At 47.8% G+C, this 14496-nt stretch overlaps 1 long non-coding RNA gene across 1 annotated transcript in view; it reads right to left on the reverse strand.

Moving 5' to 3' along the window:
- Positions 1 to 8407: 8407 nt before the first annotated feature.
- Positions 8408 to 14496, reverse strand: part of LOC138855490 (uncharacterized) — a 66604-nt gene continuing 60515 nt past the window's right edge. Inside the window, exons 2-3 of the long non-coding RNA XR_011394738.1 lie at positions 12821 to 12847; positions 8408 to 8913 (exon numbers count right to left, since the gene is read on the reverse strand). This is a non-coding gene — a long non-coding RNA (uncharacterized lncRNA). The remainder of the gene's footprint in view (positions 8914 to 12820; positions 12848 to 14496) is intronic.

Raw genomic sequence — 14496 nt, forward strand, 5'->3', positions numbered from 1 at the left:
ACTCATGTTCATGTAGGTCTGACCAGGACGGGTCCTGGCCCGGGTCTTCTCCATGTGGGGACGCGGTACTGGCTCCCAATGGAGTGTCGGAGCTCGTACAATTATGTACCGTGTAAAGCCCTATGACAGGGGCACGGTGAGCATTCATGTTAAGTGGAGTACCGTTTACAGTCCTAGGCAGGGGCAGCCCCATGGCAGGGGCAGCCCCATGGCAGGGGCAGCCCCATGGCAGGGGCAGCCCCATGGCAGGGGCAGCCCCATGACAAGGGCACTGTGCGTCTTCTTCAGGTCATATTACGTACTGCTTACACCCTATGGATGGATATGTGGGGCAAAGGGCCTCCAGCAGCAACAGCCTGGTTAACCAGGCAAACGATAGTTACTGGTAATCCCACCTACCAGTGACACGACCTTCATTTGTTGCACCTCCCTCACCTGACGCCAGTATATAAGCGCCAATTTTCCTGCCTGTGCACTCACTGGAAGGTTTCGGTCAGATGACCTACAGCTCCAGCTGTGGGTCATCATATGACTAAGACCAGCCTCAGGAAACACTTGTCCTGTTTCCTGACAAACATTACCTAGCCTACCTGTGGTTTAAAGTCTTCAAGACTACAGTCATCATCACCTACTTGTCCTTTGTGTATATTTCTACAGTGCTCACGTTATATGCTTGTATTAAACTGATAAATTCGCTGAATGGCAAACGTCTACAAATTAAAAAGACCCAGAAGGTGGTCAGTCCCTCTGTCTTGGTGGTAGGTGGTCAGTCCCTCTGTCTTGGTAGTAGGTGGTCAGTCCCTCTGTCTTGGTGGTAGGTGGTCAGTCCCTCTGTCTTGGTGGTAGGTGGTCAGTCCCTCTGTCTTGATGGTAGGTGGTCAGTCCCTCAGTCTTGATGGTAGGTGGCCAGTCCCTCTGTCTTGATGGAAGGTGGTCAGTCCCTCTGTCTTGATGGTAGGTGGTCAGTCCCTCAGTCTTGGTAGTAGGTGGTCAGTCCCTCAGTCTTGGTGGTAGGTGGTCAGTCCCTCAGTCTTGGTGGTAGGTGGTCAGTCCCTCTGTCTTGGTAGTAGGTGGTCAGTCCCTCTGTCTTGGTGGTAGGTGGTCAGTCCCTCTGTCTTGGTGGTAGGTGGTCAGTCCCTCTGTCTTGATGGTAGGTGGTCAGTCCCTCTGTCTTGGTAGTAGGTGGTCAGTCCCTCTGTCTTGGTAGTAGGTGGTCAGTCCCTCTGTCTTGGTGGTAGGTGGTCAGTCCCTCTGTCTTGATGGTAGGTGGTCAGTCCCTCTGTCTTGGTAGTAGGTGGTCAGTCCCTCTGTCTTGGTAGTAGGTGGTCAGTCCCTCTGTCTTGATGGTAGGTGGTCAGTCCCTCTGTCTTGGTAGTAGGTGGTCAGTCCCTCTGTCTTGGTGGTAGGTGGTCAGTCCCTCTGTCTTGGTGGTAGGTGGTCAGTCCCTCTGTCTTGATGGAAGGTGGTCAGTCCCTCAGTCTTGGTGGTAGGTGGTCAGTCCCTCTGTCTTGGTAGTAGGTGGTCAGTCCCTCTGTCTTGGTGGTAGGTGGTCAGTCCCTCTGTCTTGGTAGTAGGTGGTCAGTCCCTCTGTCTTGGTGGTAGGTGGTCAGTCCCTCTGTCTTGGTAGTAGGTGGTCAGTCCCTCTGTCTTGGTAGTAGGTGGTCAGTCCCTCTGTCTTGGTGGTAGGTGGTCAGTCCCTCTGTCTTGGTGGTAGGTGGTCAGTCCCTCTGTCTTGATGGAAGGTGGTCAGTCCCTCAGTCTTGGTGGTAGGTGGTCAGTCCCTCAGTCTTAATGGAAGGTGGTCAGTCCCTCTGTCTTGATGGAAGGTGGTCAGTCCCTCTGTCTTGATGGAAGGTGGTCAGTCCCTCTGTCTTGATGGAAGGTGGTCAGTCCCTCTGTATTGATGGAAGGTGGTCAGTCCCTCTGTCTTGATGGTAGGTGGTCAGTCCCTCTGTCTTGGTGGTATGTGGTCAGTCCCTCAGTCTTGATGGTAGGTGGTCCGTCCCTGTCTTGATGGTAGGTGGTCAGTCCCTCAGTCTTGATGGTAGGTGGTCAGTTCCTCAGTCTTGATGGTAGGTGGTCAGTCCCTCAGTCTTGATGGTAGGTGGTCAGTCCCTCAGTCTTCATGGTAGGTGGTCCGTCCGTCTTGATGGTAGGTGGTCAGTCCCTCAGTCTTGATGGTAGGTGGTCAGTTCCTCAGTCTTGATGGTAGGTGGTCAGTCCCTCAGTCTTGATGGTAGGTGGTCAGTCCCTCTGTCTTGATGGTAGGTGGTCAGTCCCTCAGTCTTGATGGTAGGTGGTCAGTCCCTCAGTCTGATGGTAGGTGGTCAGTCCCTCAGTCTTGATGGTAGGTGGTCAGTCCCTCAGTCTTGATGGTAGTTGGTCAGTCCCTCTGTCTTGATGGTAGGTGGTCAGTCCCTCTGTCTTGATGGTAGGTGGTCAGTCCCTCAGTCTTGATGGTAGGTTTGTCAGTCCCTCAGTCTTGATGGTAGGTGGTCAGTCCCTCTGTCTTGGTGGTAGGTGGTCAGTCCCTCTGTCTTGGTGGAAGGTGGTCAGTCCCTCTGTCTTGATGGAAGGTGGTCAGTCCCTCTGTCTTGATGGAAGGTGGTCAGTCCCTCAGTCTTGATGGAAGGTGGTCAGTCCCTCAGTCTTAATGGAAGGTGGTCAGTCCCTCTGTCTTGATGGAAGGTGGTCAGTCCCTCTGTCTTGATGGAAGGTGGTCAGTCCCTCTGTCTTGATGGAAGGTGGTCAGTCCCTCTGTATTGATGGAAGGTGGTCAGTCCCTCTGTCCTGATGGTAGGTGGTCCGTCCCTCTGTCTTGGTGGTAGGTGGTCAGTCCCTCTGTCTTGATGGTAGGTGGTCAGTCCCTCAGTCTTGATGGTAGGTGGTCAGTCCCTCTGTCTTGGTGGTAGGTGGTCAGTCCCTCTGTCTTGATGGTAGGTGGTCAGTCCCTCTGTCTTGATGGTAGGTGATCAGTCCCTCAGTCTTGATGGTAGGTGGTCAGTCCCTCTGTCTTGGTGGTAGGTGGTCAGTCCCTCTGTCTTGGTGGTAGGTGGTCAGTCCCTCAGTCTTGATGGTAGGTGGTCAGTCCCTCAGTCTTGATGGTAGGTGGTCAGTCCCTCTGTCTTGGTGGTAGGTGGTCAGTCCCTCTGTCTTGGTGGTAGGTGGTCAGTCCCTCTGTCTTGATGGAAGGTGGTCAGTCCCTCAGTCTTGATGGTAGGTGGTCAGTCCCTCAGTCTTAATGGAAGGTGGTCAGTCCCTCTGTCTTGATGGAAGGTGGTCAGTCCCTCTGTCTTGATGGAAGGTGGTCAGTCCCTCTGTCTTGATGGAAGGTGGTCAGTCCCTCTGTATTGATGGAAGGTGGTCAGTCCCTCTGTCTTGGTGGTAGGTGGTCAGTCCCTCTGTCTTGGTGGTAGGTGGTCAGTCCCTCAGTCTTGATGGTAGGTGGTCAGTCCCTCTGTCTTGATGGTAGGTGGTCAGTCCCTCAGTCTTGATGGTAGGTGGTCAGTCCCTCAGTCTTGATGGTAGGTGGTCAGTCCCTCAGTCTTGATGGTAGGTGGTCAGTCCCTCAGTCTTGATGGTAGGTGGTCAGTCCCTCAGTCTTGATGGTAGGTGGTCAGTCCCTCAGTCTTGATGGTAGGTGGTCAGTCCCTCAGTCTTGATGGTAGGTGGTCAGTCCCTCAGTCTTGATGGTAGGTGGTCAGTCCCTCAGTCTTGATGGTAGGTGGTCAGTCCCTCAGTCTTGATGGTAGGTGGTCAGTCCCTCAGTCTTGATGGTAGGTGGTCAGTCCCTCAGTCTTGATGGTAGGTGGTCAGTCCCTCAGTCTTGATGGTAGGTGGTCAGTCCCTCTGTCTTGATGGTAGGTGGTCAGTCCCTCTGTCTTGATGGGATTTGGTCAGTCCCTCAGTCTTGATGGTAGGTGGTCAGTCCCTCAGTCTTGATGGTAGGTGGTCAGTCCCTCTGTCTTGGTGGTAGGTGGTCAGTCCCTCAGTCTTGATGGTAGGTGGTCAGTCCCTCAGTCTTGATGGTAGGTGGTCAGTCCCTCTGTCTTGATGGTAGGTGGTCAGTCCCTCTGTCTTGATGGAAGGTGGTCAGTCCCTCAGTCTTGATGGAAGGTGGTCAGTCCCTCAGTCTTAATGGAAGGTGGTCAGTCCCTCTGTCTTGATGGAAGGTGGTCAGTCCCTCTGTCTTGATGGAAGGTGGTCAGTCCCTCTGTCTTGATGGAAGGTGGTCAGTCCCTCTGTATTGATGGTAGGTGGTCAGTCCCTCTGTCTTTTTGGTAGGTTGTCAGTCCATCTGTCTTGATGGTAGGTGGTCAGTCCCTCAGTCTTGATGGTAGGTGGTCAGTCCCTCAGTCTTGATGGTAGGTGGTCAGTCCCTCAGACTTGATGGTAGGTGGTCAGTCCCTCAGACTTGATGGTAGGTGGTCAGTCCCTCAGTCTTGATGGTAGGTGGTTAGTCCCTCAGTCTTGATGGTAGGTGGTTAGTCCCTCAGTCTTGATGGTAGGTGGTTAGTCCCTCAGTCTTGATGGTAGGTGGTTAGTCCCTCAGTCTTGATGGTAGGTGGTTAGTCCCTCAGTCTTGATGGTAGGTGGTTAGTCCCTCAGTCTTGATGGTAGGTGGTCAGTCCCTCAGTCTTGATGGTAGGTGGTCAGTCCCTCAGTCTTGATGGTAGGTGGTCAGTCCCTCAGTCTTGATGGTAGGTGGTCAGTCCCTCAGTCTTGATGGTAGGTGGTCAGTCCCTCAGTCTTGATGGTAGGTGGTCAGTCCCTCAGTATTGATGGTAGGTGGTCAGTCCCTCTGTCTTGGTGGTAGGTGGTCAGTCCCTCTGTCTTGGTGGTAGGTGGTCAGTCCCTCAGTCTTGATGGTAGGTGGTCAGTCCCTCTGTCTTGATGGTAGGTGGTCAGTCCCTCAGTCTTGATGGTAGGTGGTCAGTCCCTCAGTCTTGATGGTAGGTGGTCAGTCCCTCAGTCTTGATGGTAGGTGGTCAGTCCCTCAGTCTTGATGGTAGGTGGTCAGTCCCTCAGTCTTGATGGTAGGTGGTCAGTCCCTCAGTCTTGATGGTAGGTGGTCAGTCCCTCAGTCTTGATGGTAGGTGGTCAGTCCCTCAGTCTTGATGGTAGGTGGTCAGTCCCTCAGTCTTGATGGTAGGTGGTCAGTCCCTCTGTCTTGATGGTAGGTGGTCAGTCCCTCAGTCTTGATGGTAGGTGGTCAGTCCCTCTGTCTTGATGGTAGGTGGTCAGTCCCTCTGTCTTGATGGTAGGTGGTCAGTCCCTCTGTCTTGATGGTAGGTGATCAGTCCCTCAGTCTTGATGGTAGGTGGTCAGTCCCTCTGTCTTGGTGGTAGGTGGTCAGTCCCTCTGTCTTGGTGGTAGGTGGTCAGTCCCTCAGTCTTGATGGTAGGTGGTCAGTCCCTCAGTCTTGATGGTAGGTGGTCAGTCCCTCTGTCTTGGTGGTAGGTGGTCAGTCCCTCTGTCTTGGTGGAAGGTGGTCAGTCCCTCTGTCTTGATGGAAGGTGGTCAGTCCCTCAGTCTTGATGGAAGGTGGTCAGTCCCTCAGTCTTAATGGAAGGTGGTCAGTCCCTCTGTCTTGATGGAAGGTGGTCAGTCCCTCTGTCTTGATGGAAGGTGGTCAGTCCCTCTGTATTGATGGAAGGTGGTCAGTCCCTCTGTCTTGGTGGTAGGTGGTCAGTCCCTCTGTCTTGGTGGTAGGTGGTCAGTCACTCAGTCTTGATGGTAGGTGGTCAGTCCCTCTGTCTTGATGGTATTTGGTCAGTCCCTCAGTCTTGATGGTAGGTGGTCAGTCCCTCAGTCTTGATGGTAGGTGGTCAGTCCCTCAGTCTTGATGGTAGGTGGTCAGTCCCTCAGTCTTGATGGTAGGTGGTCAGTCCCTCAGTCTTGATGGTAGGTGGTCAGTCCCTCAGTCTTGATGGTAGGTGGTCAGTCCCTCTGTCTTGATGGTAGGTGGTCAGTCCCTCAGTCTTAATGGTAGGTGGTCAGTCCCTCAGTCTTGATGGTAGGTGGTCAGTCCCTCAGTCTTGATCGTAGATGGTCAGTCCCTCAGTCTTGATGGTAGGTGGTCAGTCCCTTAGTCTTGATGGTAGGTGGTCAGTCCCTCAGTCTTGATGGTAGGTGGTCAGTCCCTCTGTCTTGATGGTAGGTGGTCAGTCCCTCAGTCTTGATGGTAGGTGGTCAGTCCCTCTGTCTTGATGGTAGGTGGTCAGTCCCTCAGTCTTGATGGTAGGTGGTCAGTCTCTCAGTCTTGATGGTAGGTGGTCAGTCCCTCAGTCTTGATGATAGGTGGTCAGTCCCTCAGTCTTGATGGTAGGTGGTCCGTCCCTCTGTCTTGATGGTAGGTGGTCAGTCCCTCAGTCTTGATGGTAGGTGGTCAGTTCCTAAGTCTTGATGGTAGGTGGTCAGTCCCTCAGTCTTGATGGTAGGTGGTCAGTCCCTCTGTCTTGATGGTAGGTGGTCAGTCCCTCAGTCTTGATGGTAGGTGGTCAGTCCCTCAGTCTTGATGGTAGGTGGTCAGTCCCTCAGTCTTGATGGTAGGTGGTCAGTCCCTCAGTCTTGATGGTAGGTGGTCAGTCCCTCTGTCTTGATGGTAGGTGGTCAGTCCCTCAGTCTTGATGGTAGGTGGTCAGTCCCTCTGTCTTGATGGTAGGTGGTCAGTCCCTCAGTCTTGATGGTAGGTGGTCAGTCCCTCAGTCTTGATGGTAGGTGGTCAGTCCCTCTGTCTTGGTGGTAGGTGGTCAGTCCCTCAGTCTTAATGGTAGGTGGTCAGTCCCTCAGTCTTGATGGTAGGTGGTCAGTCCCTCTGTCTTGATGGTAGGTGGTCAGTCCCTCTGTCTTGATGGTAGGTGGTCAGTCCCTCTGTCTTGATGGTAGGTGGTCAGTCCCTCTGTCTTGATGGTAGGTGGTCAGTCCCTCAGTCTTGATGTTAGGTGGTCAGTCCCTCAGTCTTGATGGTAGGTGGTCAGTCCCTCTGTCTTGATGGTAGGTGGTCAGTCCCTCAGTCTTGATGGTAGGTGGTCAGTCCCTCAGTCTTGATGGTAGGTGGTCAGTCCATCTGTCTTGATGGTAGGTGGTCAGTCCCTCAGTCTTGATGGTAGGTGGTCAGTCCCTCAGTCTTGATTGAAGGTGGTCAGTCCCTCTGTCTTGATGGTAGGTGGTCAGTCCCTCAGTCTTGGTGGTAGGTGGTCAGTCCCTCAGTCTTGATGGAAGGTGGTCAGTCCCTCAGTCTTGGTGGTAGGTGGTCAGTCCCTCAGTCTTGGTGGAAGGTGGTCAGTCCCTCTGTCTTGATGGTAGGTGGTCAGTCCCTCAGTCTTGGTGGTAGGTGGTCAGTCCCTCAGTCTTGATAGAAGGTGGTCAGTCCCTCAGTCTTGATGGTAAGTGGTCAGTCCCTCAGTCTTGGTGGTAGGTGGTCAGTCCCTCTGTCTTGATGGAAGGTGGTCAGTCCCTCAGTCTTGATGGTAGGTGGTCAGTCCCTCAGTCTTGATGGAAGGTGGTCAGTCCCTCAGTCTTGATGCAAGGTGGTCAGTCCCTCAGTCTTGATGGTAGGTGGTCAGTCCCTCAGTCTTGATGGTAAGTGGTCAGTCCCTCAGTCTTGATGGTAAGTGGTCAGTCCCTCAGATTTGATGAGTGGACAGGATGTGGAGAGAGAGAGATATATACCCAGGATGACTCGAGTCTGGAACACATTCGTACAGCATAATGATGTCAACGAGATAAAGTCAGTTGATCAAATGAAAATGCTGGCCTACAGATGGCTCCAACTTCATCCTGTTCCCTACTTGTATGTCTCATAACAATAAAAATGCTTTCAAATGAGCTGATGTAGGTAACAGCTCTTAGCTTGCCAATAAAGTTAGGAATCCTTAACCTGTATATAGCTGTCAATAAAGCTAGGGATCCTTAACCTTGTCAAACCCTGTGTAAAAAAAAAGAGAGAAAGAGAGAGAAAGAGAAAGAGAGAGAGAGAGAGAGAGGGGGGGAGAGTGTGGAGAGAGGGAGAGTGTGGAGAGAGAGAGGGTGAGTGTGGAGAGAGAGAGAGAGAGAGGGTGAGTGTGGAGAGAGAGAGAGAGAGGGTGTGGAGAAAGAGAGGGTTTGGGGTGTGGAGAGAGAGGGTGTGGAGAGGTGTGGAGAGAGGGAGAGTGTGGAAAGAGGGAGAATGTGGAGAGAGAGAGAGAGGGTGTGGAGAGAGAGAGAGGGTGTGGAGAAAGAGAGGGTGTGGGGTGTGGAGAGAGAGAGGGTGTGGGGTGTTGTTGCTTGAAGAAACAAGGTAGTGGGAGGGCCTGGCTGGCTGGTACACACAATGGCTGGCTTGTGGCAGCTTCACCACATACAATAACAACTAACCTGAGGTGTCGTGTAGGAGTAATGGAGGCTGGGGGAAGGCACTGGCACTCATGTGAAACATGGCATCTGCTGCCAATCTCAGATGTATACCTCCCTGGGAGTGCTCCTCCTCCTACACACACACAATTGGAAGTTGAAGACTCGGACGAGTCAGAGAGATGTTAGGAAGTATTTCTTCAGTCATAGAGTTGTCAGGAAGTGGAATAGCCTAGAAAGTGATGTAGTGGAGGCAGGAACCATACATAGCTTTAAGACGAGGTATGATAAAGCTCATGGAGCAGGGGGAGAGAGGACCTAGTAGTAATCAGTGAAGAGGGGCCAGGAGCTATGTATCGGCCCCTGCAACCACAAATAGATGAGTACACACACAAAATGGGAGAAGTCTTGAAGAAATTAATGAGTGAGCTTGATACCTCAAAGGCAGTAGAACCAAATACCTCTGCATGGATCCTGAGGGAGGGATCAGAGGAACTGTGTGAACCACAAGCAGTGATCTTCAACAAGTCATTGAAACAGGGCAGCTGCCTCAGGTATGGGAAGACATCCAATGCAGTCCTGATATTTAAAAAAAAGAAAACAGACAGGTGGCGTTAAACTACAGACCAGAGTCATTGTCATGCTTACTATGTAATGTTGTGGAGAAGATTATCAGAAGAGTAGTGAGGCATCTAAAGAGATGGTAAATCCTCTCTCAGAAATCTTCAGAAGAGTAGTGAGGCATCTAAAGAGATGGTAGATCCTCTCTCAGAAATCTTAAGTAGGAAAGAGAGGAATGGGTTTACTGTATACTTCTGGAGTGTAAGAAGGTGTTTATTACAGTACCACACGAGACACTGGCACAAAGCTGAAGCAGCAGGAATAACATAGAAAGCACTACAGTAGATCAAGGAAAGCTTATGGGAAGGAAACAGGGAGTTATTGTGAAGAAGGATGAGATGTGGGAATGGGCGAGTGTGATGTGTGAGGTTCCACAAGGATCAGTGCTGAGGTCAATACTGTTTCTTGTGACGTGTGAGGTTCCACAAGGGTCAATGTTGAAAGCAATACTGTTTCTTATGTATGTAAACAACATGACAGAGGAAGTCAGAGGTGTCCTTGTATGCAGATGTGAAACTAATGAGAAGAATACAGACAAGAGAAGACAATGAAAGGTTTCAAATGGATCTGGAGAAACTACAGGATTGCTCTGACAAGTAGAGTTTAGCCCCAGCAAATGAATAGTTAGGAAAACTGGAGAAGGGCAAAGATATTCAGAAACAATATAGGCTCGAGGGACAAGGACTGCAAACCTGTATGAAAGAGAAGGAACTCGGGGTAAGCACAGTTCCCAACATATCACCTGAGACACACATCAACCAGCAACTTCCACAGCAAACATGAGACTAGTAAATTTAATGATAACTTTCAGAAATCTCAATAAGGAGGCATTCACAACTATGTACGACATATGTCATGCCCAGCTTCGAGCATGCAGCACCACTGTGGAACCCACATCCGATTATGCATGTCAAAAAGCTGGAAAAAGTGCAAATCTTTGCAATAAAACTAGTTGCAGAGCTAAGAGGCATTAGCCATAAGAGACTAAAGAAACTAAACCTGACGATGCTAGAAGACAGGAGCAGGAGTGCATTAAATGGACACAGATACAACTAATATAACATTTTATTGTGGCAACATTTCATATTTCCCATTAGTTGTAGATAATTCTACCATTATTACCAGGAGCAGAAGTAACATGATCACAATGTATAAAATACCAAGAGGAATTGACAGGGTAGAGTAGGCAAATATGTTGGAGATGCGGGCCTCAGGTACACGGGCGCACAACTGAAAGAGGATGCCTCCAATTCTTTGGATCAAGAGCCCCCTTGATGAGCATCAAGGTTAATAACAATAATCTTTATTTCTACAAGTACATGTACAGTATAGAGGCTTAGCTAACTTCATCGATGCTATATAGAAAGCCCCTTGTTATCTGGAGTTTATCTGGAGAGAGTTATGGCCTCCTTAGAGTGTCCCAGGATGCGACCCACACCAGTCAAGGTACCCATTTTACTGATGGGGAACATAGACAACAGGTGGAAAGAAACACGTCCAATGTTTCTACTCTGGCTGGGAATCGAAGCCATATGCAGAGCATTCAAAGCAAATTAGGTCAATTCTGTCCCCAGAATGCAATCCACACTAGTCAACTAACACCCAGGCACCTACTTACTGATAGGTGAACAGGGACAGCAGGTGTCTTACGGAAACACATCCTAATATTTCCACCCATACTGGGGACTGAACCATGGACCTCAATGTGTGAGCTAAATGTGCTACCAACCCAGCTAAGGGACACCTTAAAAAGTGAAAGATGAAGGAAGAGAGAGGGCCTGGCTGCAGTGTTTACTGCGTCAACACGCACACACACACCTGACAAACCCAAGACCATCCTTTCTTCCATCTCTCATTGTTCACCTTCGTGGAGATCTTGTTGAATTTTGAGCTCTGCTGCTGCCACTTACCAGCAAGCACTTTAAACCTGCTACATTTAATCTAAGTTAGTCTAACACTAGCAATAGTCATACATAACTAACCTTAAATAATAATACAGGAATATACCTGGAAGGTGCTCCGGGGTTCAATGCCCCGGTGGCCTGGTCTGTGACCAGGCCTCGCGGTGGATCAACAAGGCTGTTACTGCTGGCCGGATGCTGACGTAGGAATGACAAGTTCCTAAAGTCAGGTACTGACTTTAGGTGATGTTCAGCTCCTTCTTGAAGACAGCCAGGGGTCTATTGGTAATCCCCCTTATGTATGCTGGGAGGCAGTTGAACAGTCTTGGGCCCCTGACACTTACTGTGTCTCTTAGTGTACTCATGGTGCCCCTGCATTTTACTGATGGGATGTTGCATCTCCTGCTAAGTCTTTTGCTTTTGTAGAGAGTGAGTTTCATGTGCAAATTTGGTGCTAATCCTTCTAGGATTTTCCAAGTGTATATTATCATGTATCTTCTCGCCTACATTCCATGGAGTACAGGTCAAGGGATTTCAACTGTTCCCAGTAATTTAGGTGCTTTATTGTACTTATACATGCCATGAAAGTCTCCAGGCCAGCAATTTTGCCTGCCCTGAAAGGGGCTGTTAGTGTACAGCAGTATTCCAGCGTAAAGAGAACAAGCTATTTGAAGAGAACCGTCAATGGCTTGGCGTCCCTAGTTTTGAAGGGTCTCATTATCCCTCCTATCATTTTCCTAGCAGACGGGATAAATACATTGTTGTGATCTTTGAAAGCGAGATTCTCTGACATTATCACTCCCAGGTCTTTCACATTAGTTTTTCACTCTACTATGTGTCATACATAACTGATCACAAGTAACAATACAAGAGTCATACAGGTTAACAATGATCCAGGATGAACCGTAACAAAGTTATAATAAAAATACAATGTTTATTCTCCCTGCATTGAATGACAATGTTTTTACAATGATAACTTACATGGATAACCTGGAGTATACCTGGAATATACCAGGTAGCTATGTAACATACTTCAGGCAAATTACCAATAACTTAATACAGTGGACCCCTGGTTTACGATATTATTTCATTCCAGAAGTATGTTCAGGTGCCAGTACTGAACGAATTTGTTCCCATAAGGAATATTGTGAATTAGATTAGTCCATTTCAGACCCCCAAACATACACATACAAACGCACTTACATAAATACACTTACATAATTGGTCGCATTGGGAGCTGATCGTAAACCGGGGGTCCACTGTACTTACTTAAGACTGATGCTGAACTTAAGGCTAACTTAAGATTAATACTTAATAATAATAATAACCACTATTTCTGTAAGTACATGATATGGCTAACAAGACTAAACTTAAGATTAACTTAAAAAAATATTCACATTAAACGTAACTTAAGAATAACATACAGATTTGTATACAAAACTAAAGGTCAAGTGTGAATTGTTCAGGCCACGATACTGCGACTTTAATCCTACAAAAGTTCAATCACTACAACAGATAATATGTAGAAATCAGACAACCTTACCTTAGTGCAGTACAGTGGACCCCCGGTTTACGATATTATTTCATTCCAGAAGTATGTTCAGGTGCCAGTACTGACCGAATTTGTTCCCATAAGGAATATTGTGAAGTAGATTAGTCCATTTCAGATCCCCAAACATACACGTACAAACGCACTTACATAAATACACTTACATAATTGGTCGCATTGGGAGGTGATCGTAAAGCGGGGGTCCACTGTACATAACTACAGATCAGCGAGGTTGAGATGGCTATGTGAATTTGCTAGCCAGTGGCAGCAACAGCTTGGTTGACCTAGCAGCCAACAATGAAGACTTTGCCTTGGCTTTCACATCATAAATAGTATACAGCTCTCTCTCTCATAAAGCCCCTTTATACATGTAGTACACAAGTAACATACAACCAACATGAATCTCGTTACTTACCGTATTTACAAGATCAACACCATCGTCCTTGAAAGAAAACAAGACAACTATTAGTAAAACTGTCTATAGTATATTAATTATTAGTATTATTATTTATTATTATATTCTTAACCCATAAACAGTCCAAGCAGATCTACGTTCACATGTGTAGTGCTACAAAAGTTGATCTACGTTTTTTTATATATTTTCATATACAGTGGACCCCCGGTTAACGATATTTTTTCATTCCAGAAGTATGTTCAGGTGCCAGTACTGAACGAATTTGTTCCCATAAGGAATATTGTGAAGTAGATTAGTCCATTTCAGACCCCCAAACATACACATACAAACGCACTTACATAAATACACTTACATAATTGGTCGCATTGGGAGGTGATCGTAAACTGGGGGTCCAATGTATAACAAAAAAAAAAGTAGATCAAAGTTTTTTTACACATTTTCAAATGTAGAAAAACAAAAAGAAGATCTACTTTTTTTACATACTTTCAAATGCTGAAAAAAAGTATATATACGTTTGGACCGTTTACGGGTTAAAGAGAAAGCACTAAACAAACTAGCATACAAGTGGGGTTAGAACTCATGGCAAGCGAGTGGTAAAACTCCAGGCCTGTGTGTTAACAACTGGACCAGCTGGCTACAATAAGATTCATCCAACTAGGTATATTTATACACCACAGGAAGGTTAGCATGGGCCACCACTGTGACCATGCAGGTTTTTACAGATGAATCTCCTGCCAGCATGGTCATGACAAACTCTAGCTCAAGTCCCCTCAAAGCCAACATTATTGCAATTTCCTGAGTGACGATGCACTAAAAACCACACAAATTATACAGTGTACGTATATGGAAAAGTATGAATTTTTTTTTAAATTAATACATTGGCTGTTTCTCATCAAGGAGGCGATCCGAATAAAGAAGAAACACTTTTACCATCATTCATTCCATTACATGGAGGGTGGCTGCAATTCCTTGAATCAAGAGTCCTTAACCAGTTACAAGACACTGCTAACTACACCAGCATGATAAGAAGGTCACTGACCCTCGTAAGTGACAAAATTAAAGAGTAGCTAATATAAACCTACATATGGCAACACTTACCAAACTCAAAACTTGACTTAGAAAAACACACACACACACTTGTTGCAACTTTAAAATTACGAGTGTAGTAATGAGTGAGACTAAACAGGGAGGACCTGCTTTACAGTGCTTTATAATAATAATACATAGGCGCCTCGGCTTTCGTATGCCCTAGGTTTTATATGATTCGATTTTTGACAACTTTTTCATTGAAATTTTGCCCCAGTTTTTCATACATCTGCTCAGTTTTCGTAAAGTTGAAAATGGTCTGTACCAAATTTGTCCGCCTGCCCGCATGACTCGGCCGCTCATTTCCCAAATCGAGCGCCCACACAAACCATCCCATGCGTTCATGACTTAGTCTGCCTTTGTTTCTCACTGAGCATCACCCTGCATGTTCATCCAGAACATTTCGTAATAATCCATTGTTTTTTGTGCTTATTTATTGAGTGCGACTGCTAAATAAGCCACCATGGGGCCAAAGAAAGTTCAGAGTGCCAGCCCTTTGATAAAGAAGGCAAGATACATGACAGAATTAAAAAAAGAACTCGTAGCAAAGTACAAAAGTGGCGTATGTGTGGCTAATCTCACCAAGATGT

Source organism: Cherax quadricarinatus, chromosome 96, assembly GCF_038502225.1.
Source record: "Cherax quadricarinatus isolate ZL_2023a chromosome 96, ASM3850222v1, whole genome shotgun sequence".
Classification (NCBI taxonomy): domain Eukaryota; kingdom Metazoa; phylum Arthropoda; class Malacostraca; order Decapoda; family Parastacidae; genus Cherax; species Cherax quadricarinatus.